Source organism: Macaca nemestrina, chromosome 3, assembly GCF_043159975.1.
Source record: "Macaca nemestrina isolate mMacNem1 chromosome 3, mMacNem.hap1, whole genome shotgun sequence".
NCBI classification, from domain to species: Eukaryota; Metazoa; Chordata; class Mammalia; order Primates; family Cercopithecidae; genus Macaca; species Macaca nemestrina.
Genome location: NC_092127.1, coordinates 129,210,792 through 129,225,646, shown reverse-complemented (window position 1 = coordinate 129,225,646; position 14,855 = coordinate 129,210,792). Strand labels below are relative to the sequence as shown.

Sequence of the window (14,855 nt, the reverse complement as noted above, 5' to 3'; positions counted from 1 at the left end):
ATATAGATTCACCCATATTTTATTTATATATGATTTTATTTATTTGTTAACTATTCAGTATATCAGAAATTTATCTTGGTATTTGGTATGAAGTGAAAAATACAAAAAAAGCTTTTTGCTGTCCTCAATAAGCAGTCTTGACTCTTCTCTTTTCATATGTGTAAAGACCTACTATATTCAGTAAGCATAGTTCTGCATTGTACTTACAGTCCTTTCTCAGTCCAGCAGGCCTGTGTACAACTTTACTGGTACTGATGATATACTAATTTTTTAAATATAACTGTTCTTTATTGCACTGTTAAATGGGAGAGCTGCAAAGATTCTTCAACAAATATAATCTCTATTTCCTTTAGCCTTATCCTTATTTTTCTCTCATGCTTGTATGACTCTTAAAATTTTTCATGAAACATGCAGTCTCTATGAGTTTCAAATCTTTACTCCAAATACATTATCCCGTGGCTGTATCATTGTCAGTGGATAAGATTGAATGCACTAGAAGAAGATGGCCTGGGTTTGAATCCAGGTTCTCCTATTTACTATATTTTTGATCTTATATAACCTATCAAATCATCTCTGTGTGAATGTCTTCTTTCATACTAAACGCAGAGATCATAATTATAGCTTTAGATAAGGCTACTCCAAGAATTAAATGTCATATTGCAAAGTGGGTAAAGCATGCAGCAGAGTGTGGAGAGCATAGTCAATTTCATAGTAAGTTTCTGTATAACATAATTCTTAGTAGAACTCAGAGTCTTGTGAGTTTGAAGCACTACTCTGTCAGTTACTGGCTTGTATGACTCTTAAAAGGCTCATGAAGCTGGGTGCGGTGGCTCATGCCTGTAGTCCCAGCACTTTGAGAAGCTGAGGCAGGTGGATCACCTGAGGTCAGGAGTTTGAGACCAGTCTTACCAATATGTTGAAACTCTGTCTCTACTAGAAATACAGAAATTGGCTAGGCATGGTGGCATGCGCCTGTAGTCCCAGCTACTTGGGAGGCTGAGACAGGAGAATTGCTTGAACTCGGGAGGTGGACGTTTCAGTGAGCCGAGGTCATGCCATTGCACTCTAGTCTGGGTGACAGAGTGAGACTGTCTTAAAAAAAAAAAAGACAACATTTAACATAATAGTGTCTAGCTCACAATGTAGTTACTGTAGCGTGTAAATGTGGGCTTTAGGGATACATAATTCTTGCTTACATTGTGGCTTTACACTTATAAGGTGTGTGGTCCTGAAAAATCTTGGTTTCTTTCTCAATAAAATGGGAGCAATAACTGCACCTAATTTCTAGAACTGTTATGAGCCTATAAACAAGTTAGCACATGTTCAGCACCTAGAACAGTACCTGATAAGCAAGAAGTGTTCTGTACAATTATGATATCACTCTTGGTAAGTTCTGCTGTTGAAAGGCCGTTGATATTGACATCCTACTCATGCCACACAAGTAACATCAAATTTCTTATATTTTTAATTTCTTTATTGATTTATCAAACTTTTATGTATGTCTAATTTTCTATTTTTTGCCTTGTATTCTCCATATTATTTTCTGCTGTTGACCTTATTCTATTCCAACTCTTTTCTTCACTATTTCTAATCCTCCTTCCTTTCATACATCTTTATTATAAACTTTAACTTCTCAAGATTCATTCAATAAACCACTCTTTCTACATATAACTTGTAAAGCTGAACAGAAAAAAGTGTAAGATATATTGAATGGTGCACTAAAAATCATGCCTACCTCACGGATGAACCAGTATTAAGAACCAGATTATCAATGTTTTTCTAATTAAGTAAAATCTAGTTAAATAATCATATTCATAATATGACTAAATAGCTTAATGATTGCAGATACTTCACTATTTAATATATTTCGTTTTAGTGGTTTAGTCTAACCAACCATATTGATTGTAGTCCAAATATAAATTTTAAAATTGTGGATCATGGTTCGTTAATAGGTCCTAAAGTAAATTTAATGAGTTAAGTCCTGCATTAATAAATAAAATAGAATTAAGTAGAATAGATTAGAACTGAAACAGTATAGAGTGGAATAGAGAGGGTTGCCATTATACATTATAAGGGGGAGTATTGTTTTAGGAAACATTTTTTATTCTAGGTTTGTGTATGAGTGTGTGTGCATGTGTGTGTTGGACGTCAACGTGAAGTGTATTTCTCATTATGATCCATGGTCTGAAAATTTTGGAAGACACTAGGCTGCTTGTCTTGTGAAAATAATAGACCAAAAATAAATTGCTGTGTTATGTCAATTAGTGTTGAAAACAAATAACTGAGATTGGGATTGAAAACTGAGCAAGCCACAGATCGTTCTACTTTAAGCTTTTGTGACCACTTTGATACAGACAGTGAAGAATTATCTTTTTGTTGATTCATAAGCATTTTCAATTTACCCATGTCATATTGGTAAATCCAAACTGGCTTCTGGTTACCACTTTCTGGGACAGATTTTCTCATTTCTGTCTCGTGTTTGACACAATGTACTTATTACAAAATATAAACAAAATAATTTATAAAATTCTGAAAACTGTTTTCATCAATTTCTTCTTTTATTTCTGTCAAGTTTTCTTTACATATTTTGAAATATTATTAGGCACAGATACATTTGGAATTTTTATGCCTTCCTGTGAATTCAACCTTTTACAAGTATAAAATGTTGTCTTTATCTCTGCTACTACTCCTTATCTTGAAGTCTAATTTTTCTGATATTAATAGTGACACATTATCTATTTTATAGTTATTATTGGCATAGTATATCTGTCCTTATACTTTTAATTTCAATTTATGTGTGTCTTTATATTTAACGTGCATCTCTTTCAGACAACTGATAGCTGGATCTTACTTTTTTTTTATTATGGCTGATAATCTATGTCTTATAAGTGAAGTGTTTAGTCTATTACCTTTAATGCAATTATTGAGGGATGTACGTCTAAATATTTGCTATTGTGTGTGTGTGTGTGTTTCATTACTTTTTAGTTCCTGTTTATTTTTTCTCACTTTATTTTACATTGGCCTACATTTTTACATAGGTTTTAATTCCTATATTGATTTTTTAGCTAAACAGATTTTTATCGTATTTTAGTGGTTGCTATAGGAGTTACAAAGAAAATACATCTTTAATTTATCTCTTTGCTTTTTAAAATTACCAAATCATTTCATATTCATAATTTAAAAATATATGAACTTTTCAAATGTATAATTACAGTTATCATCCCCTGTGCATTGGCTATTACTCTCATGTATTCTAATTCTGCAAACAATATAAACCCCTATTTACAATGGTAGGTTTTTTTGTTTGTTTTAATTAGTTATTTGTTTTTACATTATCCAGGAGGCAAAAAATTTAGTCCTTTATAGCTATCATTTATTTTCCATCTGGGGTCCACTTTAGTTATTTATTTATTTTTCTTCAGATGTAGTTTTCCTCCTGTTAGTCTGGTATAATTTATCTCAACCTGATTAAGTTTCTTATTCATTTCTGGTAGCACAGTTTTCTTTTATTATTATTATTATTATTATTATTATTATTATACTTTAAGTTCATGTGCATAACGTGCAGGTTTGTTACATATATATACTTGTGCCATGTTGGTGTGCTGCACCCATCAACTCGTCAGCACCCATCAACTCATCATTTATATCAGGTATAACTCCCAACGCAATCCCTCGCCCCTCCCCGCTCCCCATGATAGGCCCCGGTGTGTGATGTTCCCCTTCCTGAGTCCAAGTAATCTCATTGTTCAGTTCCCACCTATGAGTGAGAACATGCGGTGTTTGGTTTTCTGTTCTTGGATTGTTTTCTGAGAATGATGGTTTCCAGCTGCATCCATGTCCCTACAAAGGACACAAACTCATCGTTTTTATGGCTGCATAGTATTCCATGGTGTATATGTGCCACATTTTCTTAATCCAGTCTGTCACTGATGGACATTTGGGTTGATTCCAAGTCTTTGCTATTGTGAATGTGCCACAATAAACATACGTGTGCATGTGTCTTTATAGCAGCATGATTTATGATCCTTTGGGTATATACCCAGTAATGGGATGGCTGGGTCATATGGTACATCTCGTTCCAGATCCTTGAGGAATCGCCATACTGTTTTCCATAATGGTTGAACTAGTTGACAATCCCACCAACAGTGTAAAAGTGTTCCTATTTCTCCACATCCTCTCCAGCACCTGTTGTTTCCTGACTTTTTAATGATCGCCATTCTAACTGGTGTGAGATGGTATCTCATTGTGGTTTTGATTTGCATTTCTCTGATGGCCAGTGATGGCGAGCATTTTTTCATGTGTCTGTTGGCTGTATGAATGTCTTCTTTTGAGAAATGTCTGTTCATATCCTTTGCCCACTTTTTGATGAGATTGTTTGTTTTTTTCTTGTAAATTTGTTTGAGTTATTTGTAGGTTCTGGATATTAGCCCTTTGTCAGATGAGTAGATTGCAAATATTTTCTCGCATTCTGTAGGTTGCCTGTTCACTGTGATGGTAGTTTCTTTTGCTGTGCAGAAGCTCTTTAGTTTAATGAGATCCCATTTGTCAATTTTGGCTTTTGTCACCATTGTTTTTGGTGTTTTAGACATGAAATCCTTGCCCATGCCTGTGTCCTGAATGGTATTAACTAGGTTTTCTTCTAGGGTTTTTATGGTATTAGGTCTAACATTTAAGTCTCTAATCCATCTTGAATTAATTTTCGTATAAGGAGTAAGGAAAGGATCCACTTTCAGCTTTCTACTTATGGCTAGCCAATTTTCCCAGCACCATTTATTAAATAGGGACTCCTTTCCCCATTTCTTGTTTCTCTCAGGTTTGTCAAAGATCAGATGGCTGTAGATGTGTGGTATTATTTCTGAGGACTCTGTTCTGTTCCATTGGTCTATATCTCTGTTTTGGTACCAGTACCATGCTGTTTTGGTTACTGTAGCCTTGTAGTATAGTTTGAAGTCAGGTAGCGTGATGCCTCCAGCTTTGTTCTTTTGACTTAGGATTGTCTTGGAGATGCGGGCTCTTTTTTGGTTCCATATGAACTTTAAAGCAGTTTTTTCCAATTCTGTGAAGAAACTCATTGGTAGCTTGATGGGGATGGCATTGAATCTATAAATAACCTTGGGCAGTATGGCCATTTTCACGATATTGATTCTTCCTATCCATGAGCATGGTATGTTCTTCCATTTGTTTGTGTCCTGTTTTATTTCACTGAGCAGTGGTTTGTTGTTCTTCTTGAAGAAGTCTTTACATGCCTTGTAAGTTGGATTCCTAGGTATTTTATTCTCTTTGAAGCTATTGTAAATAGAAGTTCATTCATGATTTGGCTCTCTGTTTTTATGTTACTGATGTATAAGAATGCTTGTGATTTTTTCACATTAATTTTGTATCCTGAGACTTTGCTGAAGTTGCTTATCAGCTTAAGGAGATTTTGGGCTGAGATGATGGGGTTTTCTACATATACAATCATGTCATCTGCAAAGAGGGACAATTTGACTTCTTCTTTTCCTAACTGAATACACTTTATTTCTTTCTCTTGCCTGATTGCCCTAGCCAGAACTTCCAATAGTATGTTGAATAGGAGTGGTGAGAGAGGGCATCCCTGTCTGGTGCCAGTTTTCAAAGGGAATGCTTCCAGTTTTTGCCCATTCAGTATGATATTGGCTGTGGGTTTGCCATAAATAGCTCTTATTATTTTGAGATACATTCCATCAATATCTAGTTTATTGAGAGTTTTTAGCATGAAGGGCTGTTGAATTTTGTCAAAGGCCTATTCTGCATCTATTGAGATAATCATGTGGTTTTTGTCTTTGGTTCTGTTTATATGCTGAATTACATTTATTGATTTGCGTATGCTGAACCAGCCTTGTATCCCAGGGATGAAGGCCACTTGATCATGGTGGATACGCTTTTTGATGTGCTGTTGGATTCGGTTTGTCAGTATTCTATTGAGGATTTTTGCATCGATGTTCATCAGGGATATTGGTCTAAAATTCTCTTTTTTTCTTGTGCCTCTGCCAGGCTTTGTTATCAGGATGATATTGGCCTCATAAAATGAGTTAGGGAGTATTCCTTCTTTTTCTATTGATTGGAATAGTTTCAGAAGGAATGGTACCAGCTCCTCCTTGTACCTCTGGTAGAATTCAGCTGTGAATCCATCTGGTCCTGGACTTTTTTTGGTTGGTAGGCTATTAATTATTGCCTCAATTTCAGAGCCTGCTATTGGTCTATTCAGGGATTCAGCTTCTTCGTGGTTTAGTCTTGGGAGAGTGTAAGTGTCCAGGAAATTATCAATTTCTTCTAGATTTTCTAGTTCATTTGTGTAGAGGTGTTTATAGTATTCTCTGATGGTAGTTTGTATTTCTGTGGGGTCGGTGGTGATATCCCCTTTCTCATTTTTTATTGCGTCTATTTGATTCTTCTCTCTTTTCTTCTTTATTAGTCTTGCTAGCGATCTATCAATTTTGTTGATCTTTTCAAAAAACCAACTCCTGGATTCATTGATTTTTTGGAGAGTTTTTTGTGTCTCTATCTCCTTCAGTTCTGCTCTGATCTTAGTTATTTCTTGCCTTCTGCTAGCTTTTGAATGCGTTTGCTCTTGCTTCTTTAGTTCTTTTAATTGTGATCTTAGAGTGTCAGTTTCAATCTTTCCAGCTTTCTCTTGTGGACATTTAGTGCTATAAATTTCTCTCTACACACTGCTTTAAATGTGTCCCAGAGATTCTGGTATGTCGTATCTTTGTTCTCACTGGTTTCAAAGAACATCTTTATTTCTGCCTTCATTTCGTTGTGTACCCAGTGGTCATTCAGGAACAGGTTTTCAGTTTCCATGTAGTTGAGCGGTTTTGATTGAGTTTCTTAGTCCTGAGTTCTAGTTTGATTACACTGTGGTCTGAAAGACAGTTCGTTATAATTTCTGTTCTTGTACATTTGCTGAGTAGGGTAGCGCAGTTTTCTAACAGCAAATTATCTCAGTATTCATTTATCTGAAAATGTCTTAATGATGCCTGTATTTTTAAAGAATATTTTGGGTTAATATAGAATTTGGGGTGAACAACATTGTTTTCATCTTTCGAAGCATGTCATTTTCTTTTTTATTCTGGCCTTTGTAGGATCTAAAGAGAAGGTTGAGATGATTTATACCATTGTTTTTCTGTATGTGGTTTGTCTTCTCTTTTTTCCTGGCTTTCTTTAAGATTTACTTTTTATCTTCCTTCAGAGGATTGACTGTGTGTTTCTAGATGTCCTTGTCTTTGCTTTTAACGTTCTTGAGACTCACTGAACTTCTTAGACTTCTAAGCTGATGTTTGTCACAAAATCTGGAAAATATCTTATCTTTATGTCTTTAAATTATTTTTGACCCATTTCTTTCCTCTGGGTCTCCATTTAAATACATGTGAAATATTATATTATCTCACATGTCACTTGGATGCTGCTTATTATTAACCCGTCTGTTCTTGTCTCACATGTTCAGACTGAAAAATTTCTCCAATCAGAGTCCACGCTTACTGACTCTTCTTCCTTCTCCAAGCTGCTTTTAGTCCAACTCAGTGAGTTCTTGTTTTTACACATAACTCACCAAACTGGCCCTGCGTATATTTATGATGTAGTGACATGACAATAAAATATAATCATCAAATGTTACTCCATAACAGGGTTTTCAATCTCAGAATTACTGATGTTTTAGCCTGGGTTACAAGGGGAATTCTCCTGTGCATTACAGAATTTTCAGAAACTTACTTGGTATCTATGTACTAGAGGCCAGCCCCTCTTTCTGTCATGACAACTGAAAGTATACCCAGATGTTTCTAAATGTTGTCTTGAAGGAAAAAATAACTCTTGGTTGGGAACCACTAAGTAACAAAATATGTTGTCTTAATTTATTTATATTCATAGCTACGTTTCCTTTGAGAAAATACTAGATTTGTAAAACAAGAGGAATTAAATTTAATCATAGATTGAATCACAATTAGTCAAGGAACAAGTTTGATTTACATATTTTAGGAACTAACTTAACTACGTCTTATGAGGCAATTTCTCTGAAATTGCTTTCCCATGATACATTCAGTACGGGGTTAGAGAGCACATAACTGCATCTTTAAATTGCAATCGATTTCAAATAAGTTAAGTGCAAAAACCTTGTTAACTATACATGTGCATTACATTCTCAACTCTTTTCTTCATAATCTGCCTTTGAAAATGTAGTGCAAAGGGAAGACCTGAATGTCCAAATTTAGCATATGACTTTCTGTAAACTGCTGTGCTTGCAGCCAAGCTGTGCATCTGTGCATATGCCCAGATGGCTTTTCGTAGCTATTTAAATTGGGGAATCCATAATAAGAAATCACTGCTTATTTAATCTGCTTTTTCAGGATACTTAGCATACATATTTGGTTAAAATTTCTAGAATTTTGTCATCATGAATGCTATGTCTATGAACAAGTGTGTGTATGTGTGCGCGCATACATTTTTGTGTAGAGAGTTGTGTTATATCAGCTATTTCTCAATTTTGGTCTATTCTGTCAATAGAGATTTTAATTTGGTTTTGTTAGTTGGGAAATGACATTAACTGCCTTTTAAAATTAAATGCAACTGTGATAACTAGATATGCACATGTGCAGGCCCTTAATATATGCTTGCTGAAGGTATAATAATAAGAAAAAAATAATGAACTTTAAATGGCATAAATTATATACTTCTAGATAAAGGAAAGAGATAAATTATGGACAAGGCAGAGTATTGGTTTTCTTTGTAATTATAGTATTAGAATCAAACTAATACCCCTTTTAAGAAAAAAAGATAAAATTAGCTTAAAATAGTCATGTGAATTACATTTTTTCTTTATTAACAAAATAGTATTCAGAAACCAGGAGAAGCATATGCATTTGTATAATTTATATATATTTCTCTAATCTTTTACTGCTTCTTGTCAGCTATCAAATCTTTATTAATGAGAAAAGACAAATAATAAAATATATTACTAACAATTTTTTCAGAAATTGATTCTTCCTATGTTAATGTGGCAGAAAGTAAAATGTGTATTTTATGTGATCAAATACAGCCTAATAGAGTCTTTAAACTTTTAAAATAAATACCCCAAATTTATTTGAATCTACTTCATGATTAAAAGAGCACATTGGTGTTCAGTGATTTTTGAATAGTTCTTTCTTGTGTATTATGTTCTATACCTTATGTATAAAATGTGATAATACATAATTAAAAAATATTTGGCAAATGATTGGAAACAAATTGGAAGTCATGTAGGGACACGGTGGTCAAATACTTTTGATTTAACATTTTTTAAATGAAATATTATCTCAATGAACATATACTCCCATTTGCCATTTATTGTTGGTAACAATAAACAAAACCCATGACAAGATGTGGACACAGTTTTAGAATAATCACAGAACAGTAAGTAATATTCATTACATTTGTAGCATACAGAATTTTAACTTCACAATATTATGCTTCTTTCTCTCCCTACATTAAACAGAATAACCCCTTTCCCAAACAGAATCAGCAATGGACTGAGTGATCTGGAAGGCTACTCTGTCATAGAAGTGGAAACAGTCTTGGGAGTCCATTTGGCTCTTCTGGGTTCAAGTTTTATTTTTGCCACTTAACATCTAAGTAAATGAATCCACAGGAACTTAACCCACAACAGAAGGTACTTGTGCATTTTAAGAAAGGTGTTTTTATTTACTTATTTATTTATTTGTTTATTTATTTATTTATTTATTTATTTTTCTTCTGGTCACGGTGGCTTACTCCTGCACCTGTAATTCCAGCATTTTGAGAGGCCAAGGCAGGCGGATCACTTGAGGTCAGGAGTTGCCTCAAGTGGAGGGACCAGCCTGGCCAATGTGGGGAAATTACCCCACGTTGTAGTCCCAACTGCTCAGGAGGCTGAAGCAGGAGAATAGCCTGAATCCCGGAGGCGTAGGTTGCAGTGAACCTAGATGTCGGAGGTTGCAGTGAACCTAGATGTCGCCATTGCACTCCAGCTTGGGTGACAGAGCGAGACTCCACCTCAAAAAAAAAAAGAAGAAGAAAAAAAAAAGAAATGTATTTTTGATTTGGAAACGGGGCTACATAGATGCTCAGAGAGATATAAAGGGAAACAGAGAATGTAAGGTTCCCCAGAAATAAGTCCCACCAGAAAGTCACTAGATACCCAGAGACAGAAGGTCAGAGGGAGGGAGCAGTGCTGCTGCAGGGCAGGGTCTAGATCACTCAGAAAATGTGACGATTAGTTGGTCCCACTTAATGTCAAATGAAACCATACAACAGATATAGCTAGTAATAGAAATGGAAGGAGAGAAAGGAGATGCAAAGGAGAGGCAGAAATAACCTGACTTATCTCTTTCTTCAGTCCTCCCAACTCCCAATAATGCCACATTGTCTGATCCCATCCAGAATCCAGCTGACAGTGGAGTGTGTTACAAGCAGCCTGTAAGCCAGCCCCTACAATGCAGAGGAGAATAGAAAAGGGCCCTTGGGCAGAACAGACACTAGAAAAGCACAATCTCTTCCATGTCCCTTGATCTGTAAAATACAAATTATAGTAACCACCACAAAAAATTACAGTCAGGATTAATGTAAAACAATGTGCTAGGCTTTGAAAAGCATCACGAGAGTTGTTACTATTACTGCTTGATGGAATACGGCAGTCCCAGAGGTAAAGAGTCTTCCTTTTGGTTTCTTTATAACTTTGGATATGATACCGGTCTGTGATCATCAGTAAGACTTAAAATTAGGAATTTATTTTTTTGAGCCTTGCAAAGGTCAATGGGCATCTTTAATAATTTGCAATATTGATGTTGGAAATACCTTGAATTCCTGAATATAAAGAGTCAAGGTTTCCATTTTCAGTATGGCAATGTGAGGAGCCCTTGGACACACTCCTCAGGAAAACTGGTAAAAATTACAAACAATAGCAACAAAGATAACAATAATGTTTAGAGTATCTGGAAATGCATCTAAGAATATGTAGTAAATAATGAAATATTCAACATACTCTATTATAAAGACTCTGTAAAAACAGCGGTATTTGAACCACAACCTCTCCACTCTTCTCCCCTTCCAGCTTAGTGTAATGGAAACTCCATCCCAACCAGGAAATGTCAAGAACACAAAGTTTCCTCTAGCTCCAGCTTCCTGTTAAGGACTACAGTATCTTCTCCAGAGAGTTGGGACATCAGCATTTTATATCCTGACTTCAAGTTACCTGTCAAAGAGGATGATTCCTGAAAAAAAAGCAGCAGTGTTATATTCTTCTTTCCAGCCCTATTTGTGGTATCAAAGCTTTAACTAAGGTGTAGTGAGCTGAAAGTATGGGATTCCTGTTCACCCTCACTGTCTTGGTCATAAAGTGGAGATTAAGTGTTGGGAAAGAAAAAGCTAATAAAACTAGGTCCCGAGGCAACCACCTCTCTCTTCTATGTACTCAGCTACTAAAGTAGTGGTGGCACTCTGAAAGAAGGATGGCACTGTCCTTGATCCCAGCTCCAGAACCGTGGCTCAGATATTTTGCCCAGGCAGAGAGGCAGGTCCTAACAAACAGCTTAAATCTCTCCCTAAAAGAAATTACTTTATTGGCAACAAAGTGTGGGAATATTAAGCCCAAGGATACTTTCAAAAACAATGGTGTTTGTAGTAAACAGAAATTGAAAAGAGAATTGTAGCTTCATTGGTGATAAGAGCCAAATCATGTACCAATTACTTTACAAGAAAAAACCAGGAAAAGAAACAAGTAAGTAGAACTTTGCTGGGAGTCACAACAACTCTCCATCACTGAGTCCATGAAGTATCACTGCAAAGAGGCCAAATTTTAATTGGATCAGTCTGTGGAACAATTAATGTCAAAAAATAGATTGTGGAAATTGAAAGCAATCAACTAACAATTAGTGAAATTCTCTTCTGGTGTGATCAGAAAAAGAGACAGTCAAATGTTGTCCTGCTAAAACCATTGTTATCCCCAAGGTGACTATGTGCATGCACAAGGCTGTGCCCTCTACATATCTGATGGAAAACAGATTTTACTAAATAATCTAAACAATTTGTCAGAGGAAACGGATTTTACTAAAATAATCTAAGCAGTCACTAAAATGAACAAGAAAACCACAGTAATAAGCCCTGCATAGAGAGAGATTAGTTCTCAATTTTGTTGCAATATATTTGCTAAAGTATCTAGGTTTCATTAGCAAATATATACGAGACATACAAAAAAAACAAGAAATTCTTACATGAGAAAAGAGTAAGTCAACAGAAGCTCCCTGTTAGAGCAACCAGATGCCATATTTAACAAAGACTTCAAAGAAGCAATTAAAAATATGTTCAAAGAACTAAAGAAAGCCATGTTTAAAGAAGTAAATGAAGTTATGCTGACAAAGTCTTATCAAATAGATAATACCAATAAAGAGACAGAAAGTGTATTTTTTTTTAAGGACCAAATGAAAATTCTAGAGTTAAAAGGCACATAACTACAATGGACAAAAAAATAAATTACTAGGGAGGCTCAACAATAGATTTGAACTGTCAGAAGAAAGAATTTGTTAAATCAGCAGTAAATAGAGATTTATACTATCTGAAGAACAGAGAGAAAACAATGATACAAATGAACATAGCTTCAGAGAAATGTGGGGCACCATTAAGAACATCAAATATATATAATGAGGTTCTAAGAAAAGAGGAGAGGAAGAAAGAGAAAAAAACCCAAGAAATTACAGCTGAACACTTAAAATTTGATTAATACCATTATCTACACATCTAAAAAGCTTAACAAAATTTAAGTAGGATAAATGCAAAGAGGTCTGTTCAATGACATAATAAAATGCTGTTAGACAAAGTAAAATATGAAAAGACAAAGACAAGGGGTAAATTGTATAAGCAACAAGAGAAAAACTCACAAATAAAGGAAACCCCCATTAGAGTAACAGTTAATTTCTCATCAGAGCAATGAGGGCAAGAAAGCAATAACGTATTTAAAATGCTCAAAGAAAAAAACAGCCAAAAATCATATATTTAGCAAAACTAATATGCAAAATATAGACACACCACGATAAACAAAATCTGATTAATTTTGTTGCTGGCAGAACTGCCTTATGAGAAATACTGAAGAAAATTTACAATTGAAAGTAAGTCGTCCCATATTTAAATAATTTTAAAAATCTTAAATCAATAAACTAATTTGCTGTAAGACACTGAAAGCTCTGGCCAGGGCAATTACTCAAGAAAAAGAAACATACAGTATCTTTATAAGATTGGTTGAAATAAGTAAAATCTATCTCTATTTGCAGCTGAAGAAATCTTCTATATGTGAAATCCTAAGAGATCCACTAAAAATATCTGTTAGAACTATTAAACTATGTCAGTAATATACAAAAATCAATTGTATTTCTATAAACTTGCAACGAAAAATCAAAAAATGAAATTAAGTAAATATTTCACTAGGAATAGCATCAAAAGAACAAAGTATATAGGTGAGAATTTAACAAAGGAAGCATAAGACTTATTCACTAAATATTGTGAAGCATTGTCAGAAAACAAAATGAATGGAAAGTATTCCATATTCATAAATTTGAAGACTTATTATTGTTATGGTTGCAATATTTCCCAAATCTATCTACAGATTTAACACAATACTTTCCAGAATTTAAACAGGCTTCTTTTTTTTTTAAGAAATTGACAACTTGATCCTAAAATTTATTTGGAAATTTAAAGGATCCCAAATACCAAAAGCAATATTAAAGGAGAGCAAATTTGGAGGACTCACACATCTAAATTTCAAAACATACTACAAAGCAAAAGCAATCAAGACTGAGTGATACTGACATAAGAATAGACATACAAATCAATGTAATATAATTAAATATCCAAAAATAAAGTTATATGCCTATCATCAATTGATTCTTAGCAAGGGTGCCAATATTATTCCATGGAGAAAGAATAGTATTTTTAACAAATAGTACTGGGACAGCTGGATATCCATGTATAAGCAACGAAATTTGAAGACTACCTCATACTATACACAAAAATGAACACAAACTGTATGAAATACCTAGATATAAAAGCTAAAACTATGAACTTTCAGAAGAAATTATCGGGGTATATATTAGTTACCTTTGATCTGGAAATAAATTGTTAGATATAACACCAAAAACATTGGCAAAATAAAAAGTAGATACATTTTACTTTATCAAAATTAAAAAAGTTTATTCTTCAAAGAACATAATCAGAAAGTGAAAAGATAATCCATAAAATTAGTGAAAATATTTGCAAATATTATATCTTATACAGGACTTATGTTTAGTGCACATAAAGAACACTTACAACTAAATAACAAAAAGTCAGATAACTCAATTACAAAATGGACAGATATTTGGCAGAGGCATTTATCTAAAGAAAATAAACAAATCGTCAATAAACACATGACAATAATCTCAGTATTAGTTATTAGAGAAATGCAAGTCAAAACCGTAATGATATTCTACTTTACACTCATTAGGATGACTTCAATAAAACAGTCAGATAGTATCCAGTGTTGATGAAGGTGTGAAAGATTAGAATCTTTACATATTGCTGTTGGGAATGTGAAATGATGCAGCCACTTTGAAAACATTCTTATAGTCTCTCAAAATGTTAAATATAGAGCTACCATTTGGTCCAGCAATTCCACTTCTAGGTATATACCCAAGGGAAATGGAAACATATGCTCTTACAAAAATCTGTACACTAATATTCACAACAACTTTATTCACAAAATCCAAAATATAGAAACAATCTAAGTATGAATCAACTGAAAAATGAATAAACAAAATGTGACTTGTCCATACACTGGAATATTACTCAGCCAAAAA

The 14,855-nt window shown here is 34.2% G+C and overlaps 1 long non-coding RNA gene across 1 annotated transcript; it reads left to right on the top strand.

Annotated features, from left to right (window-relative positions):
* The first annotated feature begins 1,398 nt into the window (after positions 1-1,398).
* LOC105463594 (uncharacterized) lies at positions 1,399-14,437 on the top strand. The gene is made up of 3 exons (XR_976431.2): positions 1,399-1,441; positions 9,491-9,664; positions 11,084-14,437. It is a non-coding gene; the product is annotated as an uncharacterized lncRNA (long non-coding RNA).
* The last annotated feature ends 418 nt before the right edge of the window (positions 14,438-14,855 follow it).